This window comes from Barbus barbus, assembly GCF_936440315.1.
Source record: "Barbus barbus genome assembly, chromosome: 26".
Classification (NCBI taxonomy): Eukaryota; Metazoa; Chordata; class Actinopteri; order Cypriniformes; family Cyprinidae; genus Barbus; species Barbus barbus.
In genome coordinates, this window is record NC_136754.1 from 15,215,429 (window position 1) to 15,233,660 (window position 18,232).

The window sequence follows — 18,232 nt, forward strand, 5'->3', positions numbered from 1 at the left end:
TACCACCCCATATGCCCAGAAATGTGTCCAGCTGATGAATAAAGCCTCCATGACGAGAACAAATTGCACCAGAGCTAGAAGGTGTCTTTACATGCGCCCACATGTATACACACATGTGCAGGGAAACAGACAACCGCACTCATCACAATTAATTCTAGGGTTCGGCTGGTGCGACAGGGGTGCCTAATAAGCATGAGCAAAGCCGGCTGTTCCCTTGCCAAATCCCACAAAAGGCTTTTCCAGACGAGTTCTTCTGAGAAGTCGGCCCCCTCCTCAGCCCTGAGATTTTGGAGAAAAGAAATCCGACGTCCAATTTACTGCCAAACCCTTTCAGGCACAGCCAACACAACAGAGCCATCTGATTAAGGGAGAGTTTATGGTGATGTCTGTTTTCATTTTGATAAAAGACAGAAAAGGAGAGGGAGTACCCCTATGTGTTGCAAATTACTTTTGGCACAATGCAGAGTTCAAAGTGAATTTGTTTAGAGAGACAAATGTCCACAGGAGTGTGTAAGAAGGGGGTGCATTTATAAGGTTCATTTTTCTTTTAAGGACTACGGACGGCAAGAATGATCAAACCGTGCATTTTCATCGTGCCACAACTGATGTTTCTTTATGAAGCTAGCGCAGCTCTGAGGCATCGATTGCAGGCGTGCTATAAGACTGATCCTGTTTGCAAAACATGACGTATGGAAGGGTTTTATGGTAATTTTTTTGGGGGCAAAAACTTCAAACGTGTTAGGCCTAATGCATGTTTGCAAGGCAAACAATGGATCATCTTGCCTACCACAACGTATGCAAAGACTGAATTGTTTTACATTTCAAAAATGCCCTAGTAAATGAGGGTGCCTTCATGTGAACCTTTGCATTATCAGATCATGCATTATCTTGGACTGCAAAAACTACAGTTGAGACTAAACAGGCCTGAATTTGAACTGGCTGTCACCATCAGTTTGCTTGATCTTTCCGACGGCCGAGTCGCATTAGTCACATGAAGGACACATCCCACCCAGTATCAAATGGAGCCGAGCGAGCCTCCCTACAATGATAATGTTTAACGGTAATGGTGGCTGAAATAAGCACATTTCCCAGCTGCTTTTAAGAGGAGTCATTCTGCTGTCCTGTGCTATCCGAGTCCACTCCGCCTGTGTTTCATCCTTTATCAGATACAAAATCGGCTTTTGATGACTTGGGGCTTTTATGTTCATAATAAAGAGTAAGAGACAAAGAAACAGGGAAATATAAAAGAGAGAGAATAAGAGTCTCATTCATGTCTACAGTACAAACAGTCACCCTTATACACTGAAATTTAATGCTCACATTTCAGGTTTTGTTTAAATATCGTAATAGTACCAATAATAACAACAACAACAACAGCAGCCTTAGTAAGAACAGCTATTACAAAATGTGCTGATCAGTGACAGTGGATTTCTGCATGACGTGTTAGGATCGGCCATGACGGGCATCTATGACGTGGTCGGTCGGTGAGGTTATGGAAGAGCAGATGAGCCCATAGGCTCATGTGACGGGTTGCATTGGCGAGAGCACGCATCTGCTACTGATGGACATGAAGAGCACTCCTTGTCTTTTTATTCTCTCTCTCATATTGCTAGCCCCCCCCCACCCTCTCCACCAGGCCTTTTGTTGCTCAGATGCAGCACTGAATGCTGCTCCACCATGCTCTCCACAACTGCTCTTTTCAGGCTAACCTCCATCATGGTACAAGGATAGATCGGACCCTCCCCCCACCTTTAGAGGCTTTTCGATCATTTTCTACCTGGGTGAGAGGAAGGGGGACAGATAAAGAGAGAAAAATGAACTGTGCTGGGAAATGGAGCAAGGATGGCTGTCATAAGCAGATGGAGTGCCGTTGTCAGTCAAAATGAGCCATGCAACGTCATCTAGAAGAAATAATGACACTGCTGTAGTTAATATCAGTCATTCTAACCACACAAAGAAACTCTTGAGCGTGTTTGCTGTGTCCGCACCAGGCACAACAGATGATTTTCTCATTTTTCAGAGGCCTGCTAAACTGTACAGAAGGTTTAAGGTCCATTCACGCCAAGAACAATAATTTTAACCATAACTATATTAGCATTAGGGTTGTGACGGTGAGGAAATTTCTCCACCGGTTAATCGACGGGTAACAACACCGATAATACTGGTATCAGCGTGGGGGGGGTTCCCTCTTTTTCTCGCTTTCCTTCGCTTTTAAATAGCCGGGTACACATTTTACTTTCACTTTAAAATTAGCGGCAATTCGGCATCAATTCAAGCAACAACAACATACAATGTCAAACTCACTTAGCCTATATATAAATCATAGAACTTTTCATAACAAAACGAATAAAAATACACCATGCTATAGGCTATGCCTAATATAAAATAACAAATAACTTCAAGTTTAAATAGGTATATTAAAAAAAATAAAATAAAATCAGCAAACAATGTGGAACCAAATAAATAGAAACGTAGCCGTTTATTAGCAAAGCGAATAAAAAAGCTTGGAGTCACGGCATACACCTTGATGTCAAATAAAACAAATAAATAAATAACACAAAGTTTAAATAAAATAAAAAACAGCAAACATTGTGGAAACAATTAAATAAGAAACAAATGTTTACAAAAACGTCCAAAATCACCTTAGATAAACGGCAAATGTCAACAGGCTTTTCAAAATCCAAAATATTGCCAAACAGGTGCTTTTGCATTTCATTTCGAAATTAAATCTTCTGCTGTCTTCTTGTCTGTCTCATCTCACTCTTCTTGTCGGTCAGCTCGACTCACTTCATGTGATAAATGAAATCTGATCTGTGATGCGACTGTCATTCGGCACGCTGCATTGAGCAGTCGCATTCAGTTTTTAATGGTAGTGTCTGTTCTCTAACTGAACGAAATGATTTTTATTACTATAAAAAAAAAAAAATTCAAAACAGTGATGGGCGGTGCGCCGCAGTGGGCAAGTTACATAACCGGTGTTAGGGCTTAACACCGGTATCACCACCAACTATCGCAGCAAGCCTAATTAGCGTCCATACCAACGCACCGTAAAACAATTATGTTGTCTGTTGGTTTAAATGCTCATTCTTTAAAGGGGTCATCGGATGCCCATTTTCCACAAGTTACGAGATGCAGCGTCTCGTTCCCTTCAGGGAACCAGGGTTACATGCGTAACCTGAGCCGTTCTTTAGGGTTTTAATGAAAAGACTATAACATACTTTGGTTAAAATTTCTCAATGGTAGTGTAAAAAAACACTGTCAATATCAGCTCTGTTTTCAGCAAGCTGTTTTTTAGTCCATGTTGCTTTAAATGCTAATCAGCTCTGCTAACCTCGCCCCTTTCTTCCGAGTAGTGACGAGCAGACTGTAAACCTCAGCCACGAAACTGGCTAACTAGCACATTATTAAGAAAAGCAATTAGCAAAGATTCATAAAAAACCCTTATACTCGCTTCTTCTGTAGGTGAGGCTGAATCACAAATGATTCGCGGGAACATAGATGCATTTAGGTAGATCGGGATCGGCTCATTCCCTTCAAAACTAAAGTAACAATCCTTACAAAAGTGTCTTCAGAGGCTCAGATGTTGGGAGTAAATGACGACTGCTATGTTCATTATTACATCCAACAACAAAACACCTCAATCGCTTAAATGGAGACAGTCTTCTCTTCCCCTGCACCGGAGTCGATACAATGGCGGACAGCTCTCAGCTCACTCAGGGCAGGTCTAAGGTAAGACGGCCTTGTCAGTCAACTATCGTGGGAGTGGTCTGTGCAGAACTATGTCATTCTGACAGGAATCTCAGAACAGCCTGATATGAGAAAGGGGATTTTAAAACAGGGATTGTCAATGTTGTTCTGGGATGTTATTCCAATAGTTAAGGTGTGGATATTGCTATTCTCATAGAATTGAAATGATTATCATAAGATGGAAGAGGTATTTTTTATGCCATTTCACCACCAAAATATACTATAAAAAGCAATAACAGACATACAATAGCCAAACTCTTAATAATGTGAACTTTAAACTGCCAGCAAAGGAAACTAGGTGAGAGACAACGTAGAAGAAACTAGAACATCAAACCAAACTCTAACGGCAGAAAAAGTGCTAAAAACAGATGTGCTTCCTTTGCTCATGCATGAGATGCAAACAAAAACCTTCAAAAGTAACTTCAAATTGATGTTCTTACACAGAGTTTGGGTGAAGTATGCGAGTACCGCATCTCTGGGAAAGGATTGCGGGCTTCCGTGTCGCCATCCATATGACAGGAGACTGTTTTCTCTCAGGAAACTACCCCAATTGGGCCGCCTCTAATCGCAGCGCCAAGCTTCGTGGCATCATCACGACACAACAGAGTCAGCTGGCCACGTTACGATTCTCTGTGTATGTGTAACAGTCAGAATTAATCCGCTGGCGATGCCCGCTAATGCACGCTCATCCAGCCTGAGCTTTCGGAGTCATTTTAGCCACTGAGCTCCAAAGGCCATCTGTTGGGGAGGGAGGCATATAGGGGGAGCTCACACCGCTGCAATGGCCACTGATCAGGGAACAGGAGAGGAGTCCCCCTCTTTCATTCATTTACTCGTAGCCTCACTCTATCCATGCCATCTGCCACCCCTCGGACACACCCACTTGAGAGCCTTTCGGCCAATCACGGCCGAGTCCCCACACACTCTTAAACCATTAACCTCTAATCAGCCGTGGAGGCCAAACGGGGTCCTGTACGGCAGGCACCGGGCCAACGCTGCATGCACTAGAGCCTCCCCCCTCCCGCCCTTTCCCTCCCCTCCTCTCCATCTTCCATCTGTCCCAGCAGCAATATGGTTAACACCGCATCAGCATCCTAGCTCCCCCCACCCATATATCTGCACACAACAGACATGCATATGCACAGGCACACACATTCAGAGCATGCACAGGGGCTTCTATCTGCCCTGATAAAGGCTTGATTGATTCATTTGTGATGTCCCTCAAACAGCAGCCCCCCCAAGTCATTTGTCACGATCACACATAATTGATTTCTGATCCACCGAATTGTGAAGCTCGAGAAAGAGGCGCGCGGGGCTCAATCAGCATCCCTTTCAGCGGGCTAGCGCCGAGCAGCAGGTCTGACGTCCATGGAATAGCAGATAAGACCCGGAGAGGAGTATGTGGTCTCCATTAGACGGAGCCATGCACATTGTGAATGAATTGAAGGGGGGAAATTAAAGCTGGGCTAATCATACAGCGCCGGGTAGTTCAAAACCAACAATTTAGCATCTGATGCAAACTAGGCCTGGCTGAAGAGCCTTTATTCTCAGATAATTCACCCGGCGAAGGCTGAAAACAAGCCGGAGAGGCGGATGAATTTGAAGGCAAACGGGGCGAAAAGGAGGAGATGAATCGCACTTTTGGACAGGCCATAAGCACAACCAGATGTCCTGCTTGAGATAAAAGCAGATGCACTTGAAGTGAAACCCATGCGGTGTGGAAAGAGAGGCGGGGGATATCCTTTCATTGTTATTTCTGTTCAAGGTTTTCTTCTATTGCATCTAAAAAAGCTGAATATGCATACATTTTCATTCGCCTGCTCAATAGGGAAAGCATGCTTCTCCAAAACCGTGTGCGGTACGCCAAGCGCACAAGATTGTAATTCTTGAGCTGTTCTTGTCTTTGTGCAGATGCTATAAAAGAAAGCAAATATGCCTCCCAAACACGTGACGCAAAAGAATGACGCTCAAAGACAATGTTGCGTTTTCTTTTGCTGGATGAATTGAAAAGATTATCAAACAATACCTGTCTCATGCAAAATAAGCCATTTTATTAAACTCCAGTCAGTATCAAGTCTCATCCAGACACTGTGCATGAATAGATAGCAGAGTTCTGGTATTGTTTTGTGAGCAGTCTGCATGTATAAGACAATCTGACAGCTAGGAAAGGTCACCGGCCTGCACATTCCCTGATCACTGATGGATTGTTTGTGAACAGCCAACCACCATCAGTCCTTGTGCATCAGCATGTGCCCTCCAAGACTTTCTGCGGCACTTTGGCCTTTTACCGCTCATTTCCCTAAATGCAGACTTGGTTGTGTTTAATATGCGAACATGTACAAACCATCTGCTGGCCTGCAATTGACAAGCTGCAGTCTGCTGGACACAATGGCTCTTTTGAGCTCTCTCCCACACTAGAAGCATAGCCTGCACCGATAGATAATGCTTTAAGAAGTTTATATTTCATGACTCATCCATTCAAAAAAAAAAAAAAAAAAATCCCCAATCAATACTAAGAAAGGAATGAAAACCGATTGACTGAGGAAACGGCTTTGCGCGTAACTCATGTAGGCCTCTCAGCGACAAGACTCTTTTTTGCTCTCCCACGGCATTCCATCTTAAACCGTTTCCTACGAGGAGGTATGACTTCAGTTTGCCCTGCAGCTGTAAAACCAGTATCAGATAAAAAAAATGGAAAAAAAAACTTCTGAGGACCAATAAGCTCACATCTGTTGTGTGCTTTGTGTTTTCATCTACAAGGTAAGAAAATGTCAATATGTACTCTGGGCTTGTCCCAGCAGCAATACCTCGCCTGCATTTCCTTCCTCTCCTGCTGCCTTCTAAACTGAACTATTCTTCCCTCTCTCTCATATAAAGCAGGGATGCACTGATATTTCAGACAAAAATGTGAACAAATCTTTAACGCCTAATAGCAGAACAAAAATTTCAAAATCATTTCATATTTGTGTTTCCTAGTTGTACAAGTCCCTATACCCTGAAGTGATCGCTCTCTTGGTTTAGCGTATTAATAAAGAATGCATTTTCCCATGTGGGGCCATTTAGTGCAACATCTCATCTAAGACATGAGAAGACTGTCTCTCATTTGAGAAGACAAAGAAACTGTTACTTAACAACCTGCCAACTTTCCTGAAAAAAAACAACTGCATATTCTTAACAAGATTTATAGTGATTTTATTAGCCAAAACTCATTTGTTACATCAATTTGAGTAAAAAAATAAATAAAAAATTACACAATACTTTTTAAAAAAACGTTGTTGGAGCGTAGATGCTATTTGGAAGGCTGCCTGAATGAAGAACAAGTGAAATCAAGTGAAAAGTGAAACTATACAACTAACAAGTTAAATTATAGTAATTAACAGGATTTGTTTCATTATTCCAAACAAAAATTAAAATGAGTGTTTAAGGCATTTAAGGCTTCCCAAATTTTGGTTTCAGTCAAGAATGATTATTTCAATTTACTGCTAAATAAAGAGGCCTTAATTGTGCTGAGAAAAGCAAACCATATTATCTTTTGAGTTTTCCATTAAATAGTGTGAAAACTCCACTTCTAATGAGCCCTTCCCTACAATGTCCTGCAGACAATGCTCATCAAACCAAACTAAGCATATGGACAAGGACAAAAAAAACAAGGGAGGGGGAATGCAAACACAATGGAATCGTTCTCGACAAGCTCTTCTGGCTTAGCTTTTGCATGCATTACGATGATGAGACCCTGAAGGTGTGCACAGCTAAGGAATCAGCTGAGGCACCAATGGCAGCATCTCTAATTACAAACGCTCCTCCAACTATCCCCCCACCTCCTCCTTAAACTGCCCATTGTCTGCAGCCTCCCTCCCTCAGTCTCTCTCAGGAGTGCCTTTTGAGCTGGCATGCACCCGTTAGCCCTGCACTGTGTTCCCCTCAGCTCTCTTAATCTGGCCCTGACCTGCTTTATTCCCCCTGCACCGGCTGCCCACTGGGCCTCTGATTCACAGGCCCCCTTTGTTGTCGACGGGTCTGTCTAGGCCTCAGGCTGGGGCCTGGCCTACCATTGTTGCCCACAAAGAACCAGCAGCAGTTAGCAGGCGTCAGCTTGGAAGCAGGGTCCTGTGCGACCACCGCTGCTGGGAGTTCGCCGGCCCAGACTGAGAGGAGAGGAGGACAGGAACGGACAGAATGTAGAGTAGGGACACTGCTGCCAGCACAAACTCCAGCACCCAAGGGGCCTGGAGTGCAATGGTGTTCTCTCAAAGCGAGACAATGTCCTTTTGTAAGTGCAGAATGGTTGCCCCTGGTGCACTGTTACCCCTTTTCCACCAAGGCAGTTCCAGTGCTGGTTCGGAGCCAGAGCCTAGTTTCAAACTGGTTCTTTGTTTTTCGACACCCAAAGCACCAGCTCCGAACCAGGAAAAGCAGTTTGTAAGTAGCACCAAAACATTGCTGGGCTAGAAGGAAGAACAGCTTGCGTCAGGGGCTGGGGGCGGGGTTACCGTGACCAACAAGACGAACAGAAACTTGGACTGCCATATTTGAAATAGCAGCTAAACGCGAACACGTTTGATTCGCCATGTTTGGATGCCGATGTAGGTTCGCAAAGCCATGAACATCAATAGCAATGCAACGTCCGCCATTGCTGATAGTTTGTTTAGGCTTGTTTGGGATGGATCGGCACTGCGCGGACCGGTCGGTGCGAGGCATCAGGGTGCTGCAGGAGCGACTGGAAAGCAGACGGCTCTTTATGCTTTTGGATCGCTCTCGCGGTGCTTTAGTGTGTTGTGTGCCGATCGATCGATCGGTCTGCGTGGCGCTGATGCACCTCGAACAAGCCTGCTGTGCCGCGCTAGTGAACCGTAACATGAAACGTATTGTGACGTAAGACCTGGCTCTGTATTGGCTCTCTAGCCTGTGGAAAAGCAACCGGTTCTTAAAGGGCTCGCCAGTCGAACCAACTAAGAACCGGCTACAGCACTGGCTCTGAACTAGCACCTGGTTCCAGCTGGTGGAAAGGGGGTATGTGACTATGCTTTTCCCAGTTTGGGGACAAACGATCAACATTAGAGAAAAGGCTAAAATTAAACATTTCTAATTAAATAATAATGATAATAAAATATTTAATAAATATATTTAAATAAAGTTTTATCACATCCTCTAATTCAATAAAGCAAGTTGATCAAGACAGAGCTGCTACTACTGCATTAAGTTCAATGTGACTGAATAAAATCACATTAAACTCATTGTTTAGTTCAGGTGTGCAAGTACACTGCCATATTAAAATAAAAAGGGAGGGACTGCTGACCACCTCCTTAAATGCCCCCTCATTTAGGAAAAACTAAAATATTCATCCCAAATAAGTAAAACCAGCTTATTTCAGACTGGGCTGTTTATAGGTTTTCATTGACATTCACATGCGCTCGCATTTAGAATAATAGGAAATGCTCTGTAAACAATACAACACAATGCACTTTGGCTGGGCTCTGTGTACAAAGAAAAGGCCTATTGCCAGATACCCATTCATGAAAACAGCCCTGAAGCTCTCAAAAGAGCAGCTCACCAATGACAACCTCTCTACAGCAAGCCAGGAGAGACACAAATGGTCAGGGCACTAACAGTTCCACAGAATCAGGTGAAATACATTGTATATTATCAATGCAGACAAACAACTATTCCATAGATGACTAATCGGAAAAAAGCATTTCAACACCTTCATATTTTCTCCAAAGCTTTGACAATGCACAATTGCTCTTCATTCAGGCTTTGTGTGACTGGACACTGACACAAGTGATTTAAAAACAGCCTTTGGCTGCTTTTAGCCAGAATATCTGAGTAGCTTTTCGACTGTTAGGATCCATTCTACAATGGCAGCTTGATTACTAAGTATGGCTCCTTTTCTTGAGAGTGTCAAAAAAGGAAAAGGCCATCTGAAAGGCACTTAAACACAAATTATGTAGATTTAAGCACTGCTTTTAGTAACCAAGGACAGCTGCATGAATATTCATAAATCACCCTCTGTTCCTGTTGGAGAGGGCAACCAAAGGAAGGTCTCTGTGAGAAAGCTGGCCAATAAGGTACTTGTGGTCTCTCAAGAAGTTCGCCAAACTCTGCAGACGTGCCCTGCTGTTCAAAAACACAACAGCAAATGTCAGAAAGCATGGAGAATTCAAAGCACGTATAGAGACGTTCAGCATTGTTGAACGAGAATAAAACTATCATGATGCAGTATCTACATGCACAGGCAACAATTACAGCTCGCACAATACAGCGTTTGTCACCTCGCTCTTTTGCCAAGGTCGTTGCCATCGCATACCTACTCAGGCCAATGACAAAACATTGTGCGACTGGGGCTGAATGCAGAGCGCAGTAAAACAAAGGGCTTTGCTTGTGCCAGCTGGACCCTTCGAAACTTGGCACCGCCACAGGCAAGCTGGAAAAACCCACCTTACCAGGTAGAGGCAAGGCCTCTGGAAGCCCTGAACATCCATCAACTCCAGAGCAGAGAAACACAAATGTGGTTTGCAGGACCAAAAAAAAACATCTCTCTCTCATTCAAATTGTGAATGTGAAGGATAAACCGGATGGAGACAGCTGGCACCTTTCTCTGGCCTGCTCCAGCAGCACTCTGATGGAAAGTGAAGGGTCTTTCTTCACCGCCTGAGATTAGAGGACCCAGCAGGGTCTAGCAGACCTTTAGACGAACCGTGGGCACTCTAGCAACAACAAACATAAAACAAACTCCTAAACCAAAGCATTCTGGCCCCTTCTCTTGACCGCCATGAGGGAGGATGAAATTCTGTACACCCCACACAAAAATGCCACTCTTTGGGGTTTCCCATTACACTGCTCGCACTCTAGCACTATCAGAGAGTTTTGTATGTTGGTGTACGATCCATAATGTTTTTTGTACTTAAGTATAGATATCTTTCCTGAGCTTTAGTAAAGTGGAAACCCAGCTGTGAAAGGTTCTTTTATCCCATGAGGTAAGCTGAGGAGGTGCTGCCCTACCAGAGGATCTGTTCAGACGGATCTCAGATAGAAAGCTTATGAAATGGAATCCCGGAAGCACATCCCACCACCAGATTAAATGTCCGTCTTTTCTCAAAATAACTGCTTTGCGGATGTGAGTATGTGCAAAGAAAATCAACAATGCTAGAACATAAAAGAGAAGGAGATGATAGTTTTATCGACCTGTTCAGTGTGACAGGCTGGAATGGAAGCAGTCAATCCAGCAATGCAGCTCATACAAACAAGGGATCCTGAGTCAGCAGGAGGCATCTGCCAAGGCCTGACGGAATCAGGCAGGGGGTGAGGGGTGGCAGGACACCCCATCTAGGGCCACGCGCCAAACATAATGACCCACACACACAACTGGCACAGCACTGGGTGGCAACAGGAGGGTTTTAATGTGCGTGCGAGGCAGAGGAGGGGTATCCAGTGGAATGCGTTACTTGAATTCCACGGGCACGCTGCCTCCTTTACTGCAGCCACAAAGAGCGGAGTGTGTGGACTTCACAGAGAGGAAAGGACAGCAGGAGGAGGGAGGGAGGGAGGAAGACATCAATGGAGAAAACCGGGCACAGAGCCAAACTCCAGTATTACAATGGAGGAGGGAGTAAAGTAAAAGAACGAGAGTAGGGAGCTGAGGGAGGAGATGTAGGAACCAGGCTTGAGGTCTCTTCCAGGGGTGATGGCAATTCTATTACCAGAGTATGGATAGAGGTCCGATGAGACTCTCTCTAGAGGATGAGCCATGGTGCTTGGATCAAATAATATCTACTTGAGCGTAAAGAACAGTTAACATTGAGAAAACGGGTAGACTCATTAAAGAATAGGTGGAAGGAGGAGGAAAATATCGATGAGGCTACCATGGATCTAACAATGTCAATAATTTGAGGTAGAAATGCAAAACATATCTCTACTATATTATCAATTTACCAGTTTCTTTTAAATCAGTAAGTCATGATGTAACAGAGGTTGCAGCAGATCTGTTCTTCCGCACATGACATGCATCCCTGAGAAATTTCAAAATGAAACATATGCATATCTGAATTTACCAGTTAACAGCACATTAAAATGATTAGCAGCTTATCTTATCGGCCGCATTGTAATGTAGTGCATCCCTAATATGCACATATTTTCTCTGACAGTAAGGAAACATCAGAGGAGCTACCTTTACACACCTGGAGTTGGAAACATCAGCAGATATTTGAAATCAAACTGGCACTTGAATATAAAAATGTGACAACAGTATCAATCGATATGCCTTCACAAACCAGTACAAGCAACGCTACAGCTACAGCTTCCCCTCTCCCAAGTGCTGATCCAGGTGCACAAAAATAAGCCCATCCAAGATCTTCCCATCGTAACTGCAGAATAACACAAAAATACAGTGTGTTACAGATGATCCTGCCAAGCCGGCTGCAGCAGACACCGTTGCAGTCTGTCTCCCAAGGCTGGGAGCAGGTGCCGGAGAGCTAGCAGCATGAGGTTCCTCTCCGTCAGGGCTTTATTTGCATGACCTCAGAGGCAAGTGGACCGAACAGCCTCACAACCTCATAAAACAAGGCAGCTCCCTAGATCTTCCCGACTGCCGCAGTGCTGAGAGAGACAAGATCGGCATGTTCAGGAAAGGCGGGGGTGACAGCCAAATGCTCAAATCCAGGTGCGAATGGTCTATGAAATTGCACAGCTACAGCCTAAAACATTAAAAACTACAAAGCAAAAGCCTTGTACTGATGCAAACAGCCTCAGCACTCTATCCCAACATGCTCCACTCCATTGTGTTTGACATGTCCAAGCAAAGTCCCATCTGTGCTGTAGCTAGGGTGTTCAACACAGCTCATTACTCTCGATCTCGCTCGTATTATGCGGACAGCACATGAGTTATGACCATGACACTGGACTCTGGACCTTAGGGTCGCGGGCATGAATCTTCATTGGGCTGCTTTTTCCTGTCCTTGAGACTAGGCTTCAGTGTTTCAGAAATGGAGCCTATAGATTGTCATTGTGAGTGCTTGCTTCAGTTAATCAGCTACATTTACAAGTTTAAGCAAGCATAGCTCCTTTAACTATTTCTTAACTTGGATTCTTTTAGCAATGTTTCTCATACATTCTGTTAGGGCTAATCCTGTTATATATGCCCTAACAATAAAGGGAATGCATGACAAGCAGGTTTTGTGGTCCGAAGGAAGCTTAAAGAAAGAAGGAAACAGTATGGGGATCGGGCATAGCAGGGATACAGACAATGAAACTGTCACTGTAGCATGGTCTGATGTGGTTTGTCTTAGCAGTATGTGTGGGGGTCCTCATTTGAGCATCTCTTTATTTAAAGTTGCCCCAGGGAAAGAGGAAGGTTTTAATCAGTGCATGAAGGCAGATTCATCAGATATGCTAATCAGAGATCTTACCTGAACAAATACCCTCAAGAGCAGTCTCATCCATCTTAATTGGGGGAGGGCTCGTTAATAATGCAAGGAAGGAGGCTTGGAAAAGAAATATTAATGGAAGAATGGGGGGGGGGGGGGGGGGGGGGGGGGCTGTCTTTTCTGTCTAATCAGCACAGACTGGGAAAAAACATTTCTCAACCAAGACAGACAAGGCAAATCTTTTGAGCATCTCAGGGCACCTGTCAAGAAGGTCTCATGGATGCTGGTACTGTTACACATTAGAACAACAGGTTCTAATGGAGCACTAGACCGAAGGAAACACAATGTTTTCCTAAAGCAAAATTTCCATAGTTGATACCAATATGGGTAATTTTGGTATCATAGCAAAAACAGCTGGAAATATTTAACCTTTTATATAATTATTGTTATCATTCAAAATGAACTAATTTAACAAGTAAATAACATTAAAAAAGCATGTGACCTTCAAATATTTGTAAGTAAACATTGCTTTAAAAAGGTCCAGTGAAAACCAACATGAAAAATAAAACTTTAAATCAAATTGTGCATGGGTTATATATCAAAGATTATAGAATACCCAAGACATGTCACTCGTATAGTTTTAAATGGGACAAATGCAACACTCAATATGGCTGCTCAATCGCAGGAAGCCCCACCTTCTGAACGAAAGAGCCAATCGCTAATCAGTAAAGTCCCCGCAGCTGCCGTTAGAAGTCCTGGTTGTTATAGAAACAGTCAGCGCTCTGAGACGCGCGCTCAGGACTGTGCATGCACACTGGCTGATCTAGCCTGAAAATTAAGCTTTTTATAATGCTATTTGAGCAAAAGAAACAATATTTATGATACAGTTGTTATCAGATTTCTTTGGTGATTCCAAATATGAAATTTAATCGTAAGCTTAGGGAATAGTATTGGAGAATTTGATGTTTCCCCATTCAAAGAGCTAGGAGCTGCACTTGGATGGCCGAGAGGCGTTTCAAAGATGGCTGCCGAGTGACATGACTTGTCTTAAAGGGAATATACAGAAATCAAACAAAGAGCACTCCCTTTATCAATGTACGTCAAAGGAAACTAAGCTACAAATGATAAATGGCCCACATTAAAATTCTACATTATTTTGTCTAAATTAATTTAAAATAAAACATTTTAAAAAAGCTACATTGTTTTAAATGCTACAAGTGAATTTAGGCATTATGCATTAAACTGTACAATATGAAAAATGGATATTAATTTTGAGATGAGGTAAATATTACATTTTAGGCTGTTGATACACGGAGCAACTTTTTGAGCAATGTCGCTTGGGCATTTTCCAACTGAGAATTTGTAACAAATTTCTATGTGAATACATTAAATCGGTCGTGGGCCCCGTGTCACACCTGGTTGCCCAGCAACATTAACCAAAGTTACCTGGCAACATTGCTCAAAAAGTTTCCCCGTGTATCATCAGCCAAACAGTGTTAAGTTATTCCATGACGATGACGACACAGGTAATCTAGATCTAAATGTAAAAAAATGGGAAAGAAAGGAGCATATTGACAAATGCGTAATGTTGGCCAATTAGGGCTGGGCGATATATCGAACGCAATTATCATGCACATCTCATCAGTAAAGCCGGTTCCATGATTAGCAGTAAATCTCCATCACCTGCTTTCAAATGGAGTGGCATTTAATACACAGAGCCGTAGATCACAGACAAGCTAGACAATATCGCATTCATTATCGAAGGCGATTAATCTGCGATAATGAAAGCGATATTGCGTAGCTTGTCAGTGAACTACGACTCTGTGTATTAAATGCCGCTCCATTTAAAAGCAGGTGATGGAGATTTACCACTTCGATATATCGCCCAGCCCTATGGCCAATGAACAATGGTCCAAATATATTGTGCATCCCTAGAATGCAAAAGATATATTTTGAGAAAGACCCGGGCAAGTCTGAAATCAAGCAGGAATACATATTCTCTGGCACAATGTATACTCTAGTGTTTTGGCGCCCTTGTGCTACAGATTACAGGACTTACTCAGAATAACCCGAGAAATGCTCTTCAGTTCCAGTGTTAAAATAAAGCATACTGTATTAGAGAACGACATCAATATGCAGGTGCACACATGCATCTGCATCACTTTCATCTGGACATCACATTGGAATACATTATTCCATGACCGAAGCAAACTGCACGCTTTGAAGTTCAACCGAAAGACAGTGTGTTGCACAAAGAGGCTTCTAGGTTTACAACTGGGGGAATTGAGAGGCAGCCGTCCATTGTGGTGATCTATTGACTTCAAAGCCGGGGTGTGTTTATGACACATGCACACACTATTTGAATCGGGCTGAACTTCGAGAGACTGTGACACCCGAGGGAGAGGAGGGAAACCCCTTCAACTCCAGCCATGCTGAAACGCAGTGAAATAAAGCAGGAACTACATGAAAGGGATAAAGAATAGAATGAGAGATCACTATTTCGACTCAAGCTGGTTTTAATTTGACAGTAGTCGAGGCCTGCAGCATCCTGGGTAAGTGATGTAACCATAAAGGTATTTTAGTACTCTACAAAAGAGGCTACAAGCTAAGCTAAATCAGCCTTTTATGATAGCAATACAAGATCTGCATTGGTAGACTTTTTTATTGATTAAAATTTAGCGCCTAAGGGTGGAGGGTGGGATTGGACAATTGAAGGGCCATGTTGACACGGTCCAATGGCTGTTTAGCCTTAGGGAGTTCCCAAGATTGGGCTTTTGTAATCAAGTGTGGCACTAACCTCCTCAGTTTACCGAGGACTGCAGAATTAGCTTCGCCATCTGAGAGGACAATGCAAGCTAGTGTTCAAGACAGGTTAGACATTGCAAATGGTGACTACAGACATGCCAGGTGCGAAATGAAGTCGCTATAAAGCGAAAGCAGCGGAACATAATCCTAACCTTTATACTGGGTACACGGAACGAAAAGAGGCCAGATCGTATGAAACTATGACACAGGTGAAGATGATGTGGTCTCCAGCCACAAGGATGCCACAAAGGAAATAGATGCCTGTACATGAACAAGCATTATGAGCTTGGCTTCCTGTGCAGGCAGCATATTGAAACCAGGTTCCTTTACAAAGCAATAGAAGTAAACACCAAGCCTTATGATTCACTGTAATGGTGTATTGTCTAGGCTAAAACACAGGGTTTTGAATGTCTGTATTTGTGCCATAGACTTTCCGGACCCCAGATGCTATGACTCAACCAGAAACCGTGAAAATAGCCTCTAATAACTGATCCTTTTCATCACAACAAGAATACAATTTTCCAATCGGTGACAAAATAAACAAGCCTGAGGTGTTAAAAGTGGACTCAATGTTGTGCACCACAGAATAGTAACGCTAAACCATCAGACCTCCTGTTCATTTCAGCGCCTGCACCAGGGCATTGTCATCCTCAGAAAGAGATGAGCATGGTGGAGTGGGGACTGAGGGGCGTCTCCCTGTTGAAACTGGAATGGTAATGAGAGACCGAGACTCCAATCAAACTGAATTATCCCAGGCAGGCCTCTTCAATCACTGGTTGATTTATCCCACTGACGTTTTCTCCCTCCCCCCCTCTTCTTCTTTTTTTCCCCATCCCTTCATGCACCCGATGAAGGATAGCTGTCATGAATATTCCTTTAAAATCCCTCTTTAAATGAAACCCCAGCCCCAAGAGGACACCTGTTTTCATCCATGAGCGCAGTGAGTGGTGATGAGACCAGGGCCACAACCATTGCCTTTCATTAGCTGGTCTTTGTGCTTTCACGTCACGGCCACAATGATCCACCATTTACAGCTGATGAAAACAAATTGTGCACCGGGTGCTTCAATACAAGCCCAGATTGGCTAGCTCAAAATACAGCAAGACAAATCCATTACTCTGTAATATCTTTAGAATGGTAATAGTTTTATAAAGAAGGTAATGCTGCACCACCGGCTCAATGTCAATATCTGAAGTCAACATGAGGGAAGGTGAGAGCAAACAAACGATTCACAAATAAAGAGCTGCAAGCATTAGCGTCATTATATAATTTAGAGCTTATGCTCTAAACAGTGTTTAAAATAAAAGTGGTACAGAAAAAAAACAGAAAATTTATTGCAGGTAGCTGCCATAGCTAATTTTTCTTTTAGTTTAAAACACGGAAATAACAAAAAATAATTAAAAACTGCGAAAGCTAGAATGAAGTTACTTAAAAAAATTAAATGAAAATGTAAAAAAATAACTAAAAGGCAAAATATTAATAAAAATTGTAATAGTAAATAATACTACAGCACTGTGGTTGCATTTTCTACAGATTGCTTTCGACCCATTGCTAGGCTGCAACTAAGTTTCTGTTCGGTTCTATCAGGATTACTTCCCAATTATACTGACAGTCCCATGTCTTTCAACCAAAGTGGAGGGCGTTCATTATACAGAGAAGTAGAAGAAAAAAAGATGTCTTTCGAACAGAATCAGATCAGATAGTGTTTAATTGCGGCTTTCATGAGTTGTGCTTTAATGCCATTGTTGCAGGCTGGTTTTATCCAGCAGATAAGGCAATGCGCTTTCAACGCTGATTTACACTTTCTGATGCCGCCTACCGTATTCTGCTGCCACAGCACAAAAAGTGCTTAGTGTTCCTTCCTTCTGAGGAGAAATTATACTAGGCAAAAAAAATTTGAATTTAAAATCAAAAGACGGCCGACAAGTTGCTTTCAAGATGCTTAAGAAGTAACTGTGGTGTACTGGCGGATGCGTTTATCTGAAAGGTATCACAGATGCCCTTGGAAAGTGCATTACTCAAGGATGACATACAAGTTAAAAACTTGATTTTGAATTTTGTAAACTTTTACTCCCTGCTCTTCTCCTTGTCTCTGATGAGCTTTATTTGTTTTCCCCAGTGACCTCTGAGAATGGCAGGAGAAGTGTCCTCTGCATTTATCTCTGGTGTAGGGCTCGGAGGACATCACCCCCACAAGACGAGCTCAGCCCGGGTCGGCGGCCCCCACTGCCTTTCTCCTGCAGCTTAACAATGGCTGCCCTCTGCCGTTCTAGGGTGGAGGGCACGCTGATCCTGTTACACCATGACAAGTACCACAATCC

General features: G+C 43.1%; 1 protein-coding gene across 1 annotated transcript in view; it reads right to left on the reverse strand.

Annotated features, from left to right (window-relative positions):
• Positions 1–18,232, reverse strand: part of LOC306846272 (zinc finger SWIM domain-containing protein 5-like) — a 47,098-nt gene that overhangs the window by 17,009 nt on the left and 11,857 nt on the right. The window lies entirely within an intron of this gene.